The sequence below is a fragment of the Antechinus flavipes genome, chromosome 3 (assembly GCF_016432865.1).
Source record: "Antechinus flavipes isolate AdamAnt ecotype Samford, QLD, Australia chromosome 3, AdamAnt_v2, whole genome shotgun sequence".
NCBI classification, from domain to species: domain Eukaryota; kingdom Metazoa; phylum Chordata; class Mammalia; order Dasyuromorphia; family Dasyuridae; genus Antechinus; species Antechinus flavipes.
Window position 1 is genome coordinate 454,254,540 of NC_067400.1, and position 17,451 is coordinate 454,271,990.

The 17,451-nt window shown below is 36.5% G+C and overlaps 1 long non-coding RNA gene across 1 annotated transcript; it reads right to left on the reverse strand.

Moving 5' to 3' along the window:
* Nucleotides 1–3,339: 3,339 nt before the first annotated feature.
* Nucleotides 3,340–5,429, reverse strand: LOC127554707 (uncharacterized). The gene is made up of 2 exons (XR_007952051.1): nt 5,384–5,429; nt 3,340–4,796 (listed from the first exon to the last, which is right to left on the reverse strand). It is a non-coding gene; the product is annotated as an uncharacterized LOC127554707 (long non-coding RNA).
* Between the last annotated feature and the right edge of the window lie 12,022 nt (nt 5,430–17,451).

Here is a 17,451-nt window from a genome sequence, read left to right on the forward strand (position 1 = left end):
TTCAGAGTGTCCTGTTTTTTGAAACCCTAGGTACTCTTAACTTGTATCTTGAAATTAAAATAATAATCACTTTGTATTAAGTATATAAAATATATCAATATATCAAAATTTTAACTTAAGAAAATAGAATCAAGTGGTACTTCAATTGTTTATTCAAACTTATAACAACATTTTCATATTAAAACTACACTACACAGTTTGAGTGCAAAAACTATTTTTTGTGATAGTTTAAACACACCCAAACATGAAAAGTACAAAATTAAAGTATTCTGGTCTGTGAACAGATGATCTAACCTTTAAAGTAACATTACATAACAGAAAGCACTATTCTACACATTATGATTGAGCCAGCATATATGTGCACTTAGATAGCAGCCAAGAGCCTGCTCATTCTTTAGATAGAATCATTTTAATATTGATAGTTACAGTCATACCATTTTATAAAACATTTTTAGGCAAATATGAAGAAATAGTAGGTTAATTTGTAAATTATTCAGAATTTAGGTAAAGCACCCAGAATTTTTAAACAGCCAACATAAAATATATTTGAAATACTGAGAAGCAAATATGTGACAAAAGCAGTAGTTAACTGCTCAGAACATAGAGAGTATGCTTCTAATATTAATATTTAAAGTTTAAAAAATTAATATTTTAGTGAGAATAAAAAAAGGTTTTATATCATTATTAATAGGGAACCTATAATTGAGTGCCAGGTCTCAAGTTAGGAAGACCTAGTTCAAAGATGGCTTTAGATACTTAGTTGCTGAGGTCTAGGGGTAGTGCTGCCCAGGACCCTCACCCTAGTTCAGGCCATCATGCCCCCTTGGCCTAGATGATTGTGACAGCCTCCTAAATGGTCTCTCTGCATTAAGTCTCTTCCCATTACAGTATCCTACCCATGGCTGCCAAAGGAAATTTCCATAAAGGCATATCCATGTGATTCCAGTGGCTTTCTGTGGCCTCTAGGATAAAATAGAAATTCCTCTGTTTAGCTTTCAAAGCCGTGTACAACCTAGCGTCCACTTCTCTTTCCACCTACACTCCAAGCCAGCCAAACTGGATTTCTCTTTTCCTCACATATGAGTCTCTTCCTTCTGACCCTTTCCAATAGCCATTCACAGTCCCTGGAAGTGCACTTTGTCCCACATCACCAAGGCTTTCCTGATCTCCCCAGCTCTGAGGTCCCTACCTCCCAAATTACTTTCTATTTAGCCACTTTTTATTTATTTACTTTAAATTTATACTGTCTATATGTAGTCGTTTTTCCACAGTAAGATATAAACTCGTGAGTAAGAATTATTCCTTTGTACTTGTGCCTACCTCACACAGTTCCTGGCACATATTAGGCACTTAGCAAATGCTCGTTGATTGATTAAATCCTGAATGATTTTAATATATACATCAGAAATTCCTTGTTTAAAGAGCTTTTAAGTCTGTGGTTTGATTTTACAAAGTTAAATATATATATATTATAACAAAATATACAGTAATATCTAATTTTTTTATACCTTTCAGTCAGCTTACAGTTATGTTGTAAGAATAAAATCTGCTATATAAAATCATCTGTAAAAATTTCTTATTCTCTTCTCCAGTCTGCACTATAAATATACAATAATATGGATTATTCACAGACAGATCTTTTGAGAAGCTATGTGGCAATGGATAGAGAATTGGCCACGGAGTCAAGAAAACCCAAATTCATGTGTTGTCTCTGCCAAATGGACTATAGTGAGAAAATAGTAATTCTAGTATCAATTTTTAAAATGATTTTTATAAAGATAAGATATATGAGTGACTTGTTTATTATTACCTTTTGTTGATCTATATTTTTTTTCTATTTTTGTTCCCTATATCTTCTTCTTGAGAGATTTCCTGCAGTTGTTGCTCAGTTTTGTGAAGATTGTGTCAACTTCACTATGTGCTTTCTTGGCATATGTCTAATTTGGCCCCTTTGCAAATTTGTGTCCTTGCATAGTATTTCAGTCTTCATGTGACACAACTCTATGGGGGACTAAAATTTGGGAATCTAAATCTGTTGTTTCTGTTATCATTGATGATAAAAAATAATTATTGATCCTGTTCATTCCATTTCTGCCTGTTTCATCCATGGATGTTCTTAGAATGATGTCATTTAGTTGGGATCTTATGTTGAGTTCCTATACATTTATTTTCAGTTATATTGCCTTTTTTACTTTTTTATGAGGTGATATTGTTCACTTTCATTATTATTATTCTTCTCCACAATGTTTTATAAATTATTTTGTGTTCTAAACCCACTCTACTGTTAATAACCAAAATCATTTATAAAACATGGCCCAGAGATCAAGTATTTTGGGACTTGGATGATTTCTGAACTTTTTTGGCTTCCTAGTTGTGTCAACTGTTTTACTTAATTTAAAATTTGCAGAAATTTTTCTTTTCCTCTTTATTTTATCATCAGAGGTTCACTTAAATAGGTCAAGGAAAAGTTATTGTAATTTCTTGTTCAGTATCTCTTTTTATTTTAATTTTAAATTTAATTTGTTTTTTTTTTTAACTTTGTTCTAATTAGCTGAAGACTGCATGTAGACAGCTTTCCTGTCCATTAAGATATAACCAGTATTACTTTTTCTGATAATATCCAATACTCAAATGTTTTCATGTCTGAAAGAAAATATTCATGATATATAGCCAGAAGGCTATGAGTAGACTATTCTTACCTGAGCTTACCTTCTAATTGAAGTCACTGAGTATCCAAATATATTGATCTGACTTCCAGAATATTGTCAAATTCTTTAAGGAATTTCTCTATCTTTTCTTCCTTTGCAATAGGTGTTGGTATATAAACCATTATATAATAATAAAATAGCATTTGTTATTATAGTTCTTTACCACTTATTCTTTACATGAACATTGAAAGACAAAATGATATTTCTTGTTGCCTTTGAATACACAATGAAATAATTCTTTTTAACTCTTTTCTTAATATTTATAAGATGAAACTCATCCATCCTTCCATTTATTTACTACAAATTGCTTTTTTTTTTTCGTTTTCTTTATCACAAAAATACTGATATTGACATGTCTGAGTTCTTCAGTAGTATATTAATTTGAATTTGCTCTCTTAGACTTGAAAATGTAAAAGCAATTTCATTGGTAATTAGGAGGCAGGAGGGTAGAAATGGCCAATGAGGGCTCAAAGAACAGAGCAGGCGTTAAGTCTGTAAATGAAAAAGTACAGAGACCAATGGATAAACAAAACAGAAGAAGAAATTGAGGGTATAACCAATAACTTATTAGGACATACTATGTTTTAAACAATGTTTAAAAGTTATAAAAAAAGTCAAGTAGTTGCCAGAGTATGTTTAATTGACTTTATTTTTGTTGAGAGTCAAATGCATGAGAAATCATTTAAGAAATAAAAAAACAAAATAAAAATACTAATACTTGCCCTCCTCACATCACAGAATCGTCACGAGGAAAGCCCTTTTTATTGTCTAGCAGAGGAAACCAAAATTCAAAAGTGACAGATTTTAGAGCTGGGCTAGAGCTAAAGATCATTTAGTCCACTACTCTCATTTCACATATGGGAAAACTGAATGAAGCCCAGAGAGCTTCAGTGATTTGTCCAGTAGTTAAATAGCAAAGTCATATTTGAAACTAGCTCCCCTGATTCTAAGGTGGAAGTCTAGGACTGACATTCAACAAATGCATTTTTAACAGGGCAAAGCTGTACACCTGAGGTGTACTTTAAAGCTAATTTATTCTCCCTGATTATTGTCAGGTTTTGGTGATGTGTATATATCACAGTTGACTAAGTTCAGAAACATGTTTAGGCATCTAATTAAGATAGAGCCCCCTATAATGTATTGCTATTAAAATATTCCTAAAGTGAATTTATTTTACATGGAGTGTGACATATATTTCTAAGCTGGAATATGAGTTAAATTCCCCACTATTCTGCTGCCCACAGTCACACAGCTATAAGCATCAAGTAGCTGTACAATTCCTGATAAGTTTGCTGGTATGCACCAGCTGATTCTGCATAATTGGTTAGATCGGCACAATTCTGCATTTAGCTCCAGCAATTCTTTGCGGTTCAGGAGCAGGAATGTGACAAAATTGATAGTGAGCAGGTGATGCAAGGTTAGGAATTAAGTGAGCTGGTCTTCAAATTCAAACAGAAATAGTGGATTTTGAACCAGGTGGATGGAGAAGTCTGATGCAGCCAATGAACTGGGTGAAATGGGAAAAGTTGATAGTTTGGAGATTTGGATCGGGGTGGAAGGATGAATGAAGTTTTTGTGGATGTGATGGGAAATGGGAAAGTGAAGAATTTGTGTTTGGAGAGTGAGAAAGTCTGAGATGCAAGTGGGGAGGAGGTCAAAAAAGATGGAGGGACTATAGGGCCAAAGGATCTGAAAAGCTGTCGGTTTGGATGTTGAAATCACTTAGGTCTTGATCTGTCAAACCATCTTCCTTTCTCCCCCCTAAAAAAAGACTTTGTTAAAGTTAAAAACACCCCCTGCCCCAAATCTGACTAAAATGAGAATGTTGCATTTTCCTGGAGGACTCTGTTGTAGAATAAAGTGACCTGAGATAATTAATTGGAATTTTTTTTTTCCTTCTCTTGTTCCCCTCCTCCATGGACACAGCCTTACCATTTTGTTTTAGGCATCTCTGCATTTCAAGGTCAGGGTGTGTCAGTACTTGTCGGGGATTAACCAGTATCTGTGCAAGGCAGAAATCTGGATTCTTCAGGTGCCGCTGCTCTCCTTCTCTCCCTGGGTTGCTCTCCATGATTAGAAGTTGTTGAGCTACAAAGCAGATAAAAATCCAAGATCTGTTTATGGTCAGGAAAGCACTCTATGTGCTTTTTGCAAAAGGGGGTGGGGGGAGGTAATAAAACTTGTTTCCTGGCAAAATTTCAAGTTGGATAATTACAGCCAGCCTACCCAAAATTTTACACTTCAGTTTTGAATGGGTATTTTTCTTTCACTCATGTTTTAAATCAGCCTACTGTGTCCTGTGCAGCTTGGACCACATTCTCTGCCTGAGTCAGCTCTAGGTCGACAGTGGGTGATTGTGGAGAGATCTGAAGACCCTGGGGGACGAAAGGCACTAAACGTGGGCTGCTCAGACGTTGTTATCGTCATTAATTATTAGTAATATCACGGCACTCATTTTAGCACTCCCACAACATCTCCATTAGCAGGAAAACCCAAACCTGACTCTGACCCTTCATCTGACAAGAGACCTCCCAGAATGAGTGCATTAGCAATTAAAAGATTTTTTCCCCCTGCCCTCTACCACTGCGGCTGCTGCTGCTTCTGATGTTTCCAGAGCCTACCCAGTTACAAAGTTTAGCTTCAAAGCAGATCTTCAATCTTCTATTTGTACTTACTGTTCCCATATTTAGAAGAGAGCAGCACATACTTGTCTGTTGCTTCAAGGCAAAAGCGAATTCTAAAGATATTTAAATGGGAACCTTACATAAAAACAAGCTTGCCCAGAAAATCTGATAGGCGGCTTGGGCTTTGTAGGTCCTGAGTATCATAACAAGTTAGAAACCTGAAAAATGAGAAATCAGGAACCAACCTGCAAAACCTTTGATAAACTGAAGGATTGATGATATTATTATTATTATTATTATTTTTAAACCACACAGTTCAGTCTGTGAGGTTTGGTTTGACTTCTTTTCCAGCAAGTAAAGGCCTTGTTTCTTTGTAAACAAGCCCAGGCAGCTACAGGAAGGCATACAAGGAGAGAATTATTTAAAGTTTTTCCCAGGGCTGCTTTCTGCAGAGAGATAGCATCAATTTCAACATTAAGAGCTTAGTATTTGAGGGAAGTGTGATTTTAGGAATTTTGAATGATGATCTTTTGTTTTATCTCTATATTCTCTTCATTTCAAGGGGTTTGAGGTAAAAATTGTCCCTGTACTGGATGGATTCCTGTTTAAAAGTCATTATTATCAATTCTGACGGATATGGCTCTTTTCAGCAGTGAAGTAATTCAGGCTAGTTGTGAGGGAGAGAGCCATCTGCATCCAGAGAGAGGATTATGGGGGCTGAATATAGATCACAATGTAGTATCTTCACTTTTGTTTTATTGTTGTTTGCTTGCTTTTTGTTTTCTTACTTTTCTCCCCTTTTGATCTGATTTTTCTTGTGCAGCATGATAATTATGGCAACATGTTTGGAAGAATTGTACATCTTTAATATATTGTTTAATTGCCATCTAAGGGAGAGGGTAGGGGAAAGGAGGGAAAAAAATTTTGGAACACAAGGTTTTGCAAGAGTGAATGTTGAAAATTATTTGTTTTGAAAAAAAAATAGCTTTAATAAGATAAAATAAAGTCAGTAGAGACAGAGTGTTTTCCTTCATCTCTGGAAGTGAAAATCTCCTTGCCAATACAATTCTAGTTTATTATTTTGGTAGCTGAACCATTCACAATTTTTTTACCCTGATCACTCATGTATCTGGCTGGAGTTTTTCAGTACAATCTCTGAGCAAGGAACAATGTTTCTTTCTTTTTTTTTTTTTTTTTTTTTGGCATATTTAATTTTTCTATTCATGAGATTGTTCCTGTGATCCTGGCCTTTTCATCACCATGATTTTAACCAATAGCCTTTATAAAACGACCTCCCCTGAAAGTGACCCTTGGCCCAAGGCTGTTTTGAATCAAAATCCACTTAAAAACTATGTATCTTACAAGTTCCCATCAATGAGTTTGTTTTAAGCGAGAATGGGACAAGAAAAGATTCTTCCCAAGCACACGGGGACACTCTCCCCCAGGTTACCCCATCACTAGGGGAAAGGATTTCACCCTAGGAACATGTGCATAGCCAGGGAACGTGCAGAGAGAGCATTTGTAGCTAAGGCGACTCGAGTCTGAGGTGACATTGGTGCAGAACCCTGTTTTTCCAAAAGCTCCTGGCCTTCCTGTGGCGAAGTCTCAGGCCTGTTCTCGGTTTCCCCCTGCTCTTATCTCGCCTGAGCCGGTCCCCCCAGGTCTTCAGCTGCTGTTTTGTCTCAGCCCCCACCAGCTCTTACCCAGTACATGGCTCCAGGGGCTATAGAGCTCTTGACAGTTTTCCATTCTAGCCAGTTACACCTGTGCAGCTAGCTAGAGAAAGCCTAAAGCCTTTTGAATCAAACTCCCTGCTGCCATTCATAGAGATTCAGTTTAAACTATTTATTTGAGTTGTGGTCAGAAAATTCCTTTGAACTCCTATCAAACCCCAGGATACCTGAATCCTTACAAATCATTCTAGAAATTCTGCTTAATAAAAACTGCAAAGGAGCTGGGCAGAACTAGGCATGTGAGTGGGAGACTCCAACAGTCCCTATTGTTTTTCAGTTGTGTCCTACTCTTTATGGCCCCAATTTGGAGTTTTCTTGGCAAAGATACTGGAATGTTTTGCCATTTCCTTCTCCAGCTCATTTTACAGATGAAGAAACTGAGGCAAACAGGGTAAGTGACTTGCTCAGAGTCACACAGCTAGTGTCTGAGGTTTTTGAACTCAGATCTTCCTGACTCTAGGCTGGGCTCCCTAGCAAGTCTCTCCCTAGCTGCCCATCATGTATCAGGTATCTATATAAATCACCTTAGAAGCAAAACTAGAAAGAGAATGGTATGGGAAACTGATGACCGTTGTCCTATTTCTCATCGACAACCCATTTCCACATTGTGAAGTTGGTTAACTTGGTCCTGCTTTCCACTAGCAACTAAGTCATCGTACTCCCTAAATATGGACTTCCTCTAACGACCTATTTCAAAACTTCATCATGACATGACCCTGACCCTGAATTCTCTCTTTCTCTTTTTTATTAAAGCTTTTTATTTTCAAAACATATGTAAGGATAATCTTTCAACATTAACCCTTGCAGAACCTTGTATTCCACTTCCTACCACCCCTCCCTTAGATGGCAAGTAGTCTAAAATATATTATATACACCATTAAATTATTAATATACCATTAAACATGGTAGAAATAGATGTTAAACCCAATATATGTATACATATTTATGCAATTACCTTGTTACACAAGAAAAATCAAATCAAACAGGAAAAAAATGAGAAAGAAAATAAAATGCAAGCAAACAACAATAAAAAGAATGAGAATGCTATGTTGTGAACCACTCAGTTCCCACAGGCCTCTCTGGGTGAAGATTGCTCTCTTCATCACAAGATCATTGGAACTATGACCCTGAATTCTCAAAGGCTGTGTCCCCAGAGTACAAGCTATAGTTCCGATCAACTAAGGCTTGCACAAATTTGGGTGTCTGGGAGTGTAGAAAGGACCAGCTAATTTAAGACTTCTCACTAAAAGGCCAGTCACCAAGGAATGAATTTGGAGTCCAAGACAACTTGGGAAGATAAGTCTGCTAAGATGTGAAGGGAGTATCAGTACTGATGGAATCATAGATCTTTTTAAAATATTGACGAGTATCTTAGATATAGCACTTTGTACTTTTCAAAGGCCTTTCATGTCCGTTATTTCACTTAGTCCACAGGGATAGTTATAAATAGGATCACTTGGATGTGTCCTTAGAGAAGGATCTTAGAAACTACTGAACCAGAGACAGAGCTTCCCTTTTTCTAGTCCCACAACTTGAAAAAAAAAAATCCTCAAAGACTCTCACAGTTTGTTTTTATTCACTCCAAGATGAGAAATTTAAGTGGCTGGATTTGGAGGAAATTTCATTTATGATTTTCTTGCTCTCCATCTCTCCCTCTTAGCTTCCTCGAAATCTTAGATAATCTCCTGGTTCTAAGAGAAGTCTGCTTGGTCCTTAAGTCTAATGCCTTCTCTTTGAGACTGTCTACAATTTACCCTGCATATGTCTTTGTACATAATTGTTTATATACTGGGTCTCCCTATTAGGCTGTGAGCCATTTGACAGCAGAGACTTTTTGCCTTTCTTTGTATGTCCAGAACTCAGCACAGTGCTTGATCTATTGTAGGAGTACATAATAAATGCTTGCTGACTTGACACTTTTTCTTATATATCTTTTTCTGAACATGAGGTAATTGATAATCTTTGGAAGTTTTACTATACTATTGACATTATTACTTTACTTGAAGCACTTTATCCACCAATGTGTTTTTGGAATTTAAGTGCATGGTGGAAAGAGCATGTTTATCTTAGAGCTAACTAGACTTTGGAAGCCAGAATGCAATAACTTTAACACTAGCTATGATATATTACCTGGTATATTACCTCCCCATTTGGGATTCTAGACCTCAGGTACATATGTTAAGCAGCAGTAAATTTAAAAGGCTAAAGGGACTAAGTGTGAATGAATAGAAAGGAGAAAGGGGAAGAAAGCAGAATAGCCATTTTCCATTATTTTTAATGAAAACAGAACTGGAAAAATATCATTTATCACACTAAGGAGGCTTTAGAATTCTAACCTTCATAGCTCTCTTGCCCACTATTTTGCTAGGTGAGCTAATAGTAGTCATCAGCAATGTGTGACCAACTTCAAACATGACCTTTACATGAATTGAAAGTAGAACAAGGTGTAAAATATGGGACTTTTGGCAACCTTAATTGAATAGCATATGGAATGGTCACTGAATGCATTTGGCCTTAATAAGTAGATAACAGAGGATGAGGAAGGAAAAAACACACCAGTATTTTCTGTTTAGATTAGGCAGTTAACAATGTTATTTTATTATTATTGACAACAGATGTAACTGGCATTTATATTTTGCGTTACAGTTTTCTAAGTCCTTTATATACATCATCTTGTTTGAACTCCACGGTAACACTTTGAGGTAGATACAGGAATTATCCTCTTTTTCATACACTGAGATTGGGCCTTAATAATGGGTGTGTAGCCAAGGCAAATAAATAGCTAACTCAGGCGTCACTTACCTATTACACATACTATAGGAAATTTATACATGGAGATGAGTGGGCACAACAAAGCCCAGCTAGAAGCTCTTGAAAAGAAGAAAAGCTCATAGAACCATAGCTCAGGGTAGAAGAGAATTAGTACAATCCCTTTGTCTCACAGATGAAGAACCTGAGACCCAGTGGGGTGAAGTACCTTGCCCAAGTCACACAAGTGGTAAGTGACAAAGCTAGGATTAGAATTCACTTCCTATGACTGTATTCATTGGGCTTCCCTGACATTCTGTTTTCTAGCTCCCCTTTAATGTGCCATCTCCTCCATTACAATGCAAGATCCTTGAAAGAAGGAATTAGCTAGCCATCCGAAGGATCTACCTTTCTATCCATTTATCTACCATCTACCAATACACCAATTATCTATCTCTCTATATTATCTATCGCTATCCTTAATCTGTCATCTATATCCACCCATTTATCTTTTATCTACCAACTATCTGTCCATCCATCTTCTAGCTATATATCTTTATTATCTGTCATCAATCTATCCATCCATCTATCCTATATCTGTCTATCTATTCTTTGTACTACTGTGATGTTGGCTAAAGACATTAACTGAGACACAAGGGCCTATCTAATGGTTAAATTCAATCAATTATAAGCAGCATATTTTCCTTTCAAGTAAAAACTTTTTTGAGGAAACTGGGCAATCTCATATTCATATATTATGATTTTAGAATCAGGGGATGGGGAGAGGAGAAAACCTATAGTTACTCTCATCTTTCCAATTTATATTTCATCTTCCAACTCCAGTTGAGATGATCAGATTGATTTTTATCATTTTTAAAATGTATTATTATTTTTTTGCAATGGGAAATGTCTCTTTGTTAGAATGGGAACCTATTTTTGGAAATCAAATTAGGAATAGACTATGAGGGATTAGAATCAGGAAGGGACTCAAAGATAGGTGGTCACTTTTCATACCCTCCACAAAGCAATTCATTTCCATGAGTATTTATTTAACATTCTTCAAAACTTCCTCATTTTTAATACTTTCAATCTCCTGATAATATTAAAAGTTCTCCATGAAAAGATCTAGGAGCTGGTGCTAACCTCACTTGTTAACATCTTGCCAATTGACCCAGATTAATTAAATCAAGGCAAGGACTACAGGAGGCACTAATCTTTCTGCTTAATGACATGGTCCCTGAAGCAATTAATCAAGGAGGAATAAGGTCACATCTTAGGTCTGGGAGCAATAATTCCTTTAAAAGCTAGCCCTATACGTAGTGTAAATTGAGAGACTCAAGAAATGCTTTCTTGCTCCCAATTAGCTCTTCTTATGGTCTATTAGAGTACCTGAAATTCCAACATTAGAACCATTTATTTGGGGTAAGACATAATATCTAGAAATGGTCCCTCTTAAAAACGAAGTGGGAAAATACATTTATCTCTTAAGAGCTACCAACATATTAGTAATGAGTAATTTATTCAGGGCCTAGAGGGAATGGGATATAAAACAGGTAAATTTTGATAGAAGAGGAAAATTATGTAAAATCTAAAACAGAACACTTCTTGGGTATTACAGAAAGGAATACTAAGTAATTAGAAGAGTAGAATGAGAAAACTAGTCCTATCTTCAAAATGGGAGTAATAAAGTTTAACTATTCAACTCATAGGCTTGTTTTAGGTTTAACTGTGATGTGTGAGAATTCTATGAGCATAAAGTACCATAAAAATGTAAAATAACAAAGTAATTAGATGATGGAGAGACATGCAGCAAAAGAAAAATCACTCAATTTGAAATCAGGAAAACAGAAGCATTTATTAACTGTCATTTGCTTAGAGGCTATTATACTTTTGTAGGGATTGCTTTGACCTCACTCTTCCAGAATGGCTATATGTCTCCAGTGGGGTCCTGGGGCACCCCTTAGGGATTGGGATGTTTATAATACTGTCAGCTCAGTAGTGTATTACCAGCATAGTTAGGCACTAATGACAAGCATCCTAGTTCCATTTACTTAATTAACTTTTAATTTAACTAATTAACTTTTACAAAGATATTTGTTGTTTGTTCTTCATTTTGAGGACCAGTGACATCACAGGGTGTTTTAACCTGGGTTAGGTCTTGATTCCTTTGTGAATTGGATTTAAGTGAGGCAGAATTTTACTAGCTCATCAGTTTCACTCTTTTCCAGAGTCATGGAAGGCAAAAGTCAGGACACCTGGTGATTACCCAGTGGAGGGCCTTGGCGGCTTCTGTGTCTGGTCAAGCTCTGGGCCCTCACAACGCAACTGGGACAAAGTGTTTCCACGGGGGGAAGTCTTCCCATGCTTAGGGTTTGGGCGTCAAAGGTGGGTGAGCAGTCCTGAACAGGGCTCCGGGAGCCCTCAGCCTGGAGGCCCCATACAGCCCAAAGGGATATTAACTTTGAAGACAGAACAAGAACAGAGGTATAAACTACAACCCCCTTTACCTTAACACTTTCCACTGGGGCACCGAGGTTTGAGGAGAGTGGGCTTGGACTGAATGCAGTTTCTACACCCCTGGTCCCACCAAGTTCAAGCCCAAAGGCAGCGCTTCTAGTAGGTTAGTCCCTCTCTTGCGGCCGGATCTGTAAGGCCGTCACTCTTGGGCCTAGCTGGCAAAAATCTTGGCCTGGACTTAATTCCAGCACTTCTCAGGACTGATGGCATCGTAGTCATTTCCAGTCTCCATCTCAAATGAAAGAACCTCAGCCTCTATTTCATGAGCCATATGTGAGCTCGGATCGGGAAGGCCCAAGGCCCTCTTCCACGGCTGTCTTCTCTTGCCAGAGCCCCAGCAGGCAGTGCCTTTTGGATTCCTCCCCACTCCGCCCAGATAAGTAGCCAATCAAGAAGACTAGTCTTCACCACTTAACAGACCAGAATTACTTAAAGAATGCTGATCCATGTTCCAGAGTCCACAAGGATTTTACCAGACAAACATTTTGTGCCTGCTCATTAGGCTGGGTTCATTGGCCAGTCCCCTGTTAGGGGCATAGAGAATTACACACGTTTAAAGACAAGCTGTGTAAAGTATATTTTATGTGTGTATTTGTATATATACACATACATATATATGCATATGTATACATCTATGTATGTGGAAATGTTTGTGTGTGCATATACATATAAAAATGCTTTGCAAAACTTAAAATGCTAAATGAATATTAATAATCATTATTTCCTCTTGAGATTTGTCCAGAGAAAAACCCGGTACTAGAGGAAGCAGGTGGGCCTAAACAATGGGAAGAATATTGTAGGAAAAGTAGTTTTCCATACATGTTCAAAAGCTTATTTTTTGCTGCTTTTATGAATTTTTAAGGTTTTTTTTTTTTTTTTTTTTTAGATATCATGTTTTCTACACCCACTTTGTATGGGGGCCACTAATAGCATTTTGAGTACAAATCATCAGAAGTACTGAGTACTTGTGAGAAGGAAAGCTCTGTCCAAACTGTTTCTGTCAGATGCCGTTAAAAATCAAAAATGACATAAGATTCCCTTGAAATTATCTAGCATAAGAAATATTAATGACAAATAGTAATTTGTGCTAGTTAAGAATATCAAATTTTATCAGCCACATTGCAGAACATTTACTGAGAACAAGATGAGTAATCCTTCCCTTGTATGACGCCTTGTTTACAGTGTGTCTAGAATAATATGTTCAGTGTTGGGTGACACACTATAGGAAGGAGAAAGACAAACGAGCATATGTAGAAGAGGATAATAAAAGGAGATGGATTTTACTAGAGATAAGGAACAATTTTCCTAAGGATTAGAGCTATTCAAATGTTGAATGGGAGAGGATGAATTCTCTATTTATCATGTGATAGCCAGATCCCCATTTGTGAGGGATATTGTAGAGGGAATTCTTGTTTAGAGGTGGGTTGGGTTAGATAATCTTTGAGGCCCTTTCTTAAGTTGAGGATCTGCGTTTAGGACAATAAAATGATTCCTAAATATGCCTTGGTTGAAAGACCTGGATATATTTAGTCTGGAAAAAAGAAATGGTGGTCTTCATATACTTAAATGGCAGAGGGATTAGAATTGTTTTGCTTAAGCACCAGTGGGTATAATCTGGGCAGAACAGGCAAAACTAATTTTCTATGCCCCTAATGACTATAACAGAGGACTGACCAATGAACCCAGCCTAATGAACATGTGCAAAATGTTTGACTGGTAAAATCCCTACAGAAGTTATAGGCAGATTTCAGTTCAACATAAGGAAAAACTTCATTAAAATGTGTGTTCTTCAAAATGCAAATTAAAACAATTCTGAGGTACTATCTCACACCAATCAGATTAGCTAATATGACAGAAAAAGAAAGTGATAAATGTTGGAGAAGATGTGGGAAAATTGGGTCACTAATGCATTGTTAACATTATTGTGAACTGACCCAATCATTTGGGAGTACTTTGGAACTATGTTCAATGGGCAATTAAACTGTGTATACCCTTTACTTCAGCAATACCATCACTAGGTCTGTATCCCACAAAGATCATTTTAAAAAGGAAAAGGATCTACATGTTCAAAAACATATTTATAGCAGCTCTTTATGTGGTGGCAAAGAATTGGAAATTGAGGGAATGCCCCTCAATTGGGAAATGGCTGAACAAAGTTATGATATATGATTGTAATGGCATATGATTCTGGTATAAGAAATGATGAGCAGGTGGATTTCAGAAGCCTGGAAAAATTACATGAATTGATGCTGAGGGAGTGAGCAGAACCAGGAGAACATTGTGTACAGTAACACTAACAATATATGATGATCAACTATGATAAACTTAGCTCTCCTCAGCAATATAATGATCTAAGACAATCCCAAAAGACTCATAACAGAAAATGTCATCCACGTCCAAAGGACTATGTAGTCTATCTATACGCAGATTGAAACATTATTTTCACTTGTGTATGTGTGTGGCTTTTCCTTTTTATTCTGTTTCTTCTTTCACAACATAACCAATGTGGAAATATTATTTCCATAATTGCATATATATAATCTAAATAAAATCTATGAAATTGATATTTTGGGTTAGAAAGATGGTCCATTATTCCATTTTTAAAAAAATTAAAACTTTATTTTCAAAATATATACATGGATAATTTTCAACATCCCCCCTTACAAACCCTTGTGTTCTAATTTTTTCCCTCCCTTTTCCCTTATCTCCTCCACTAGATGGCAAGTGATCCAATATATGTTAAACATGTACAATTCTTCTATAAATATTTCCAACAAATATCATGCTGCACAAGAAAAATCAGATCAAAAAGGAAAAACAACCACAAAAAAGTGAAAATGCTATGTTTGGTCCACACTCTGTTCCCACAGTCCTCTCTCTGGGTATAGATGGCTCTCTCTGTCACAAGATCATTGGAACTGGTTTGAATCATCTCATTGTTGAAGAGAGCCACGTCCATCAGAATTGATTGTTGTATAATTTTGTTGTTGCTATGTACAATGATCTCCTGGTTCTGCTCATTTCACTCAGCATCAGTTCATGTAAGTCTCTCCAGGCCTCTCTGAAATCATCCCACTGGTCGTTTCTCATAAAATAATAATATTCCATAACATCATGAAATTTTTTCCTTCACTTTATTTCTGAGTCTCTGCTTCTGTAAACAGAAGGCAGTTATGATTTGTTTATATCTTAGAAATGTGTGAGAAATTAGGATCATAAGATCACAGACTTAAAGCCAGAAGAGAGCTTAGAGGCCACCTTAGAGTACAAGCCCCTCACTTGGGGGGGTGGGGGTGGGGATGGGGGAAGGATGAGGACTTGTTTCAGGCCACATAATAAATAGCAGAGACAAAATTTGATTTCAGGTTTCTGTGACTCCAATTCCAGAATTCTTCCCCTTGCCCCACACTTCTTAGAAAATGATACATAAGTAACTTGGGAAAAGAAAACCATTTCATAGTCATAGGTTAAGTCTTTAGTATCAAAGAATGATTCTCCAACGGTCCCCTGCCCCCCCCACTTCCAATTAGATTTTCATCCATCGGCTCCACACGGCAGTCCCCATTTGGTCTGTTACGGCTTAATATTCAAGAGTGTGAACTACTCTCTTCTCTTGCACATTTTAGGAAATTATCTGAGGTGAACTCCATTGTTGGAGGTCCATGGTTGGCCTTACTGTTACAATTGTGATCAGCCTATTTAAAATAACTGTAGAAAATATAAAATATTTGGGAGTCTACCTGCTAAGACAAAGTCAGGAACTCTATGAACACAATGAGAAAACAGTTTTCACAAAAATAAAGTTAGATCTAAACATTTGGAAGAATGTTCTTTCAACTGCTCATGGGTAGCTGAGCTAATATGATAAAAAATGACAATTCTACCTAATTTAGTCTACTTATCCAGTGCCATACCAATCAAACTGACAAGAAATTTCTTTATAGAACTAGAAAAAATAACAAAATTCATCTGAAAGAACAAAAGGTCAAGAATTTCAAGGGAATTAATGGGGAAAAAATGTAAAGGAAGGTGGTCTAGCTGTCCCAGACCTACAATGTATTATAAAGCAATGGTCATCAAAACCATTTGGTACTGGCTAAGAATAGAGTAGGAGATCTGTGTAATAGGTTAGGTTTACAAGATGCAATAGTCAATGACTGTAGTTGATAAACCAAAGACTCCATCCAGTTTCTGGGATAAAAACTTTGACAGAAATTGCTAGAAAATAGTGTAGCAGAAACTAGGCACTGACTAATATCTAACACCATATACCAATATAAGTTTGAAATGGGTTCATGATCTAGACATAAAGAGTGATACTATAAGCAAATTAGGAGAATAAGGGATGGTCTACCTCTGAGATCTGTGGAGAAGGAAAGAATTTATGATCAAAATCTAGAGAACAGTATAAAATGCAAAGTGATTATATTAAATTTAAAAGATTTTATACAAACAAAACTAATGCAGCCAGGATTAGAAGGAAAGCAGAAAACTAGGGAAAAATTTTACATCCAGTGTTTCTAATAAAGGCCTCATTTCTAAAATATGTAGAGAATTGACTCAAATTTATAAGAATACAAGTCATTCCCTATTTGATAAATGGTGAAAGGATATGAACAGACAATTAAAAAAAAAGAAATTAAAGCCATTTCTAGTCATATAAAAAAAAGTTCTAAATCACTATTATTTTGAGAGAGGCAAATTAAGACAATTTTGAGGTATCACTTCAAACCTCTCAGATGGGCTAAGATGTCAGGAAAAGATAATGATAAATGTTACAGGGGATGTGGAAACACTGGGAGACTAATGCATTGTTGGTAGAGTTGTGAACTGGTTCAACCATTCTGGAGAACAGTTTGGAACTATGCTCAATGGGCTATAAAATTGCATACTCTGATCCATCAGTGTCTCCTGGGTCTGTATCCCAAAAAGATCATAAAAAAGGGAAAAGAACCCATATGTGTAAAATGTTTGTGGCAGCCCTTTTTGTATTGCAAAGGAACTGGAAACTGAGTGGATGCCCATCACTTGGAGAATAGCTGAACAAATTATGGTATATGAATGTTATGGAACATTGTTGTTCTGTAAGAAATGACCAGCAGGATGATTTCAGAGAGGTTT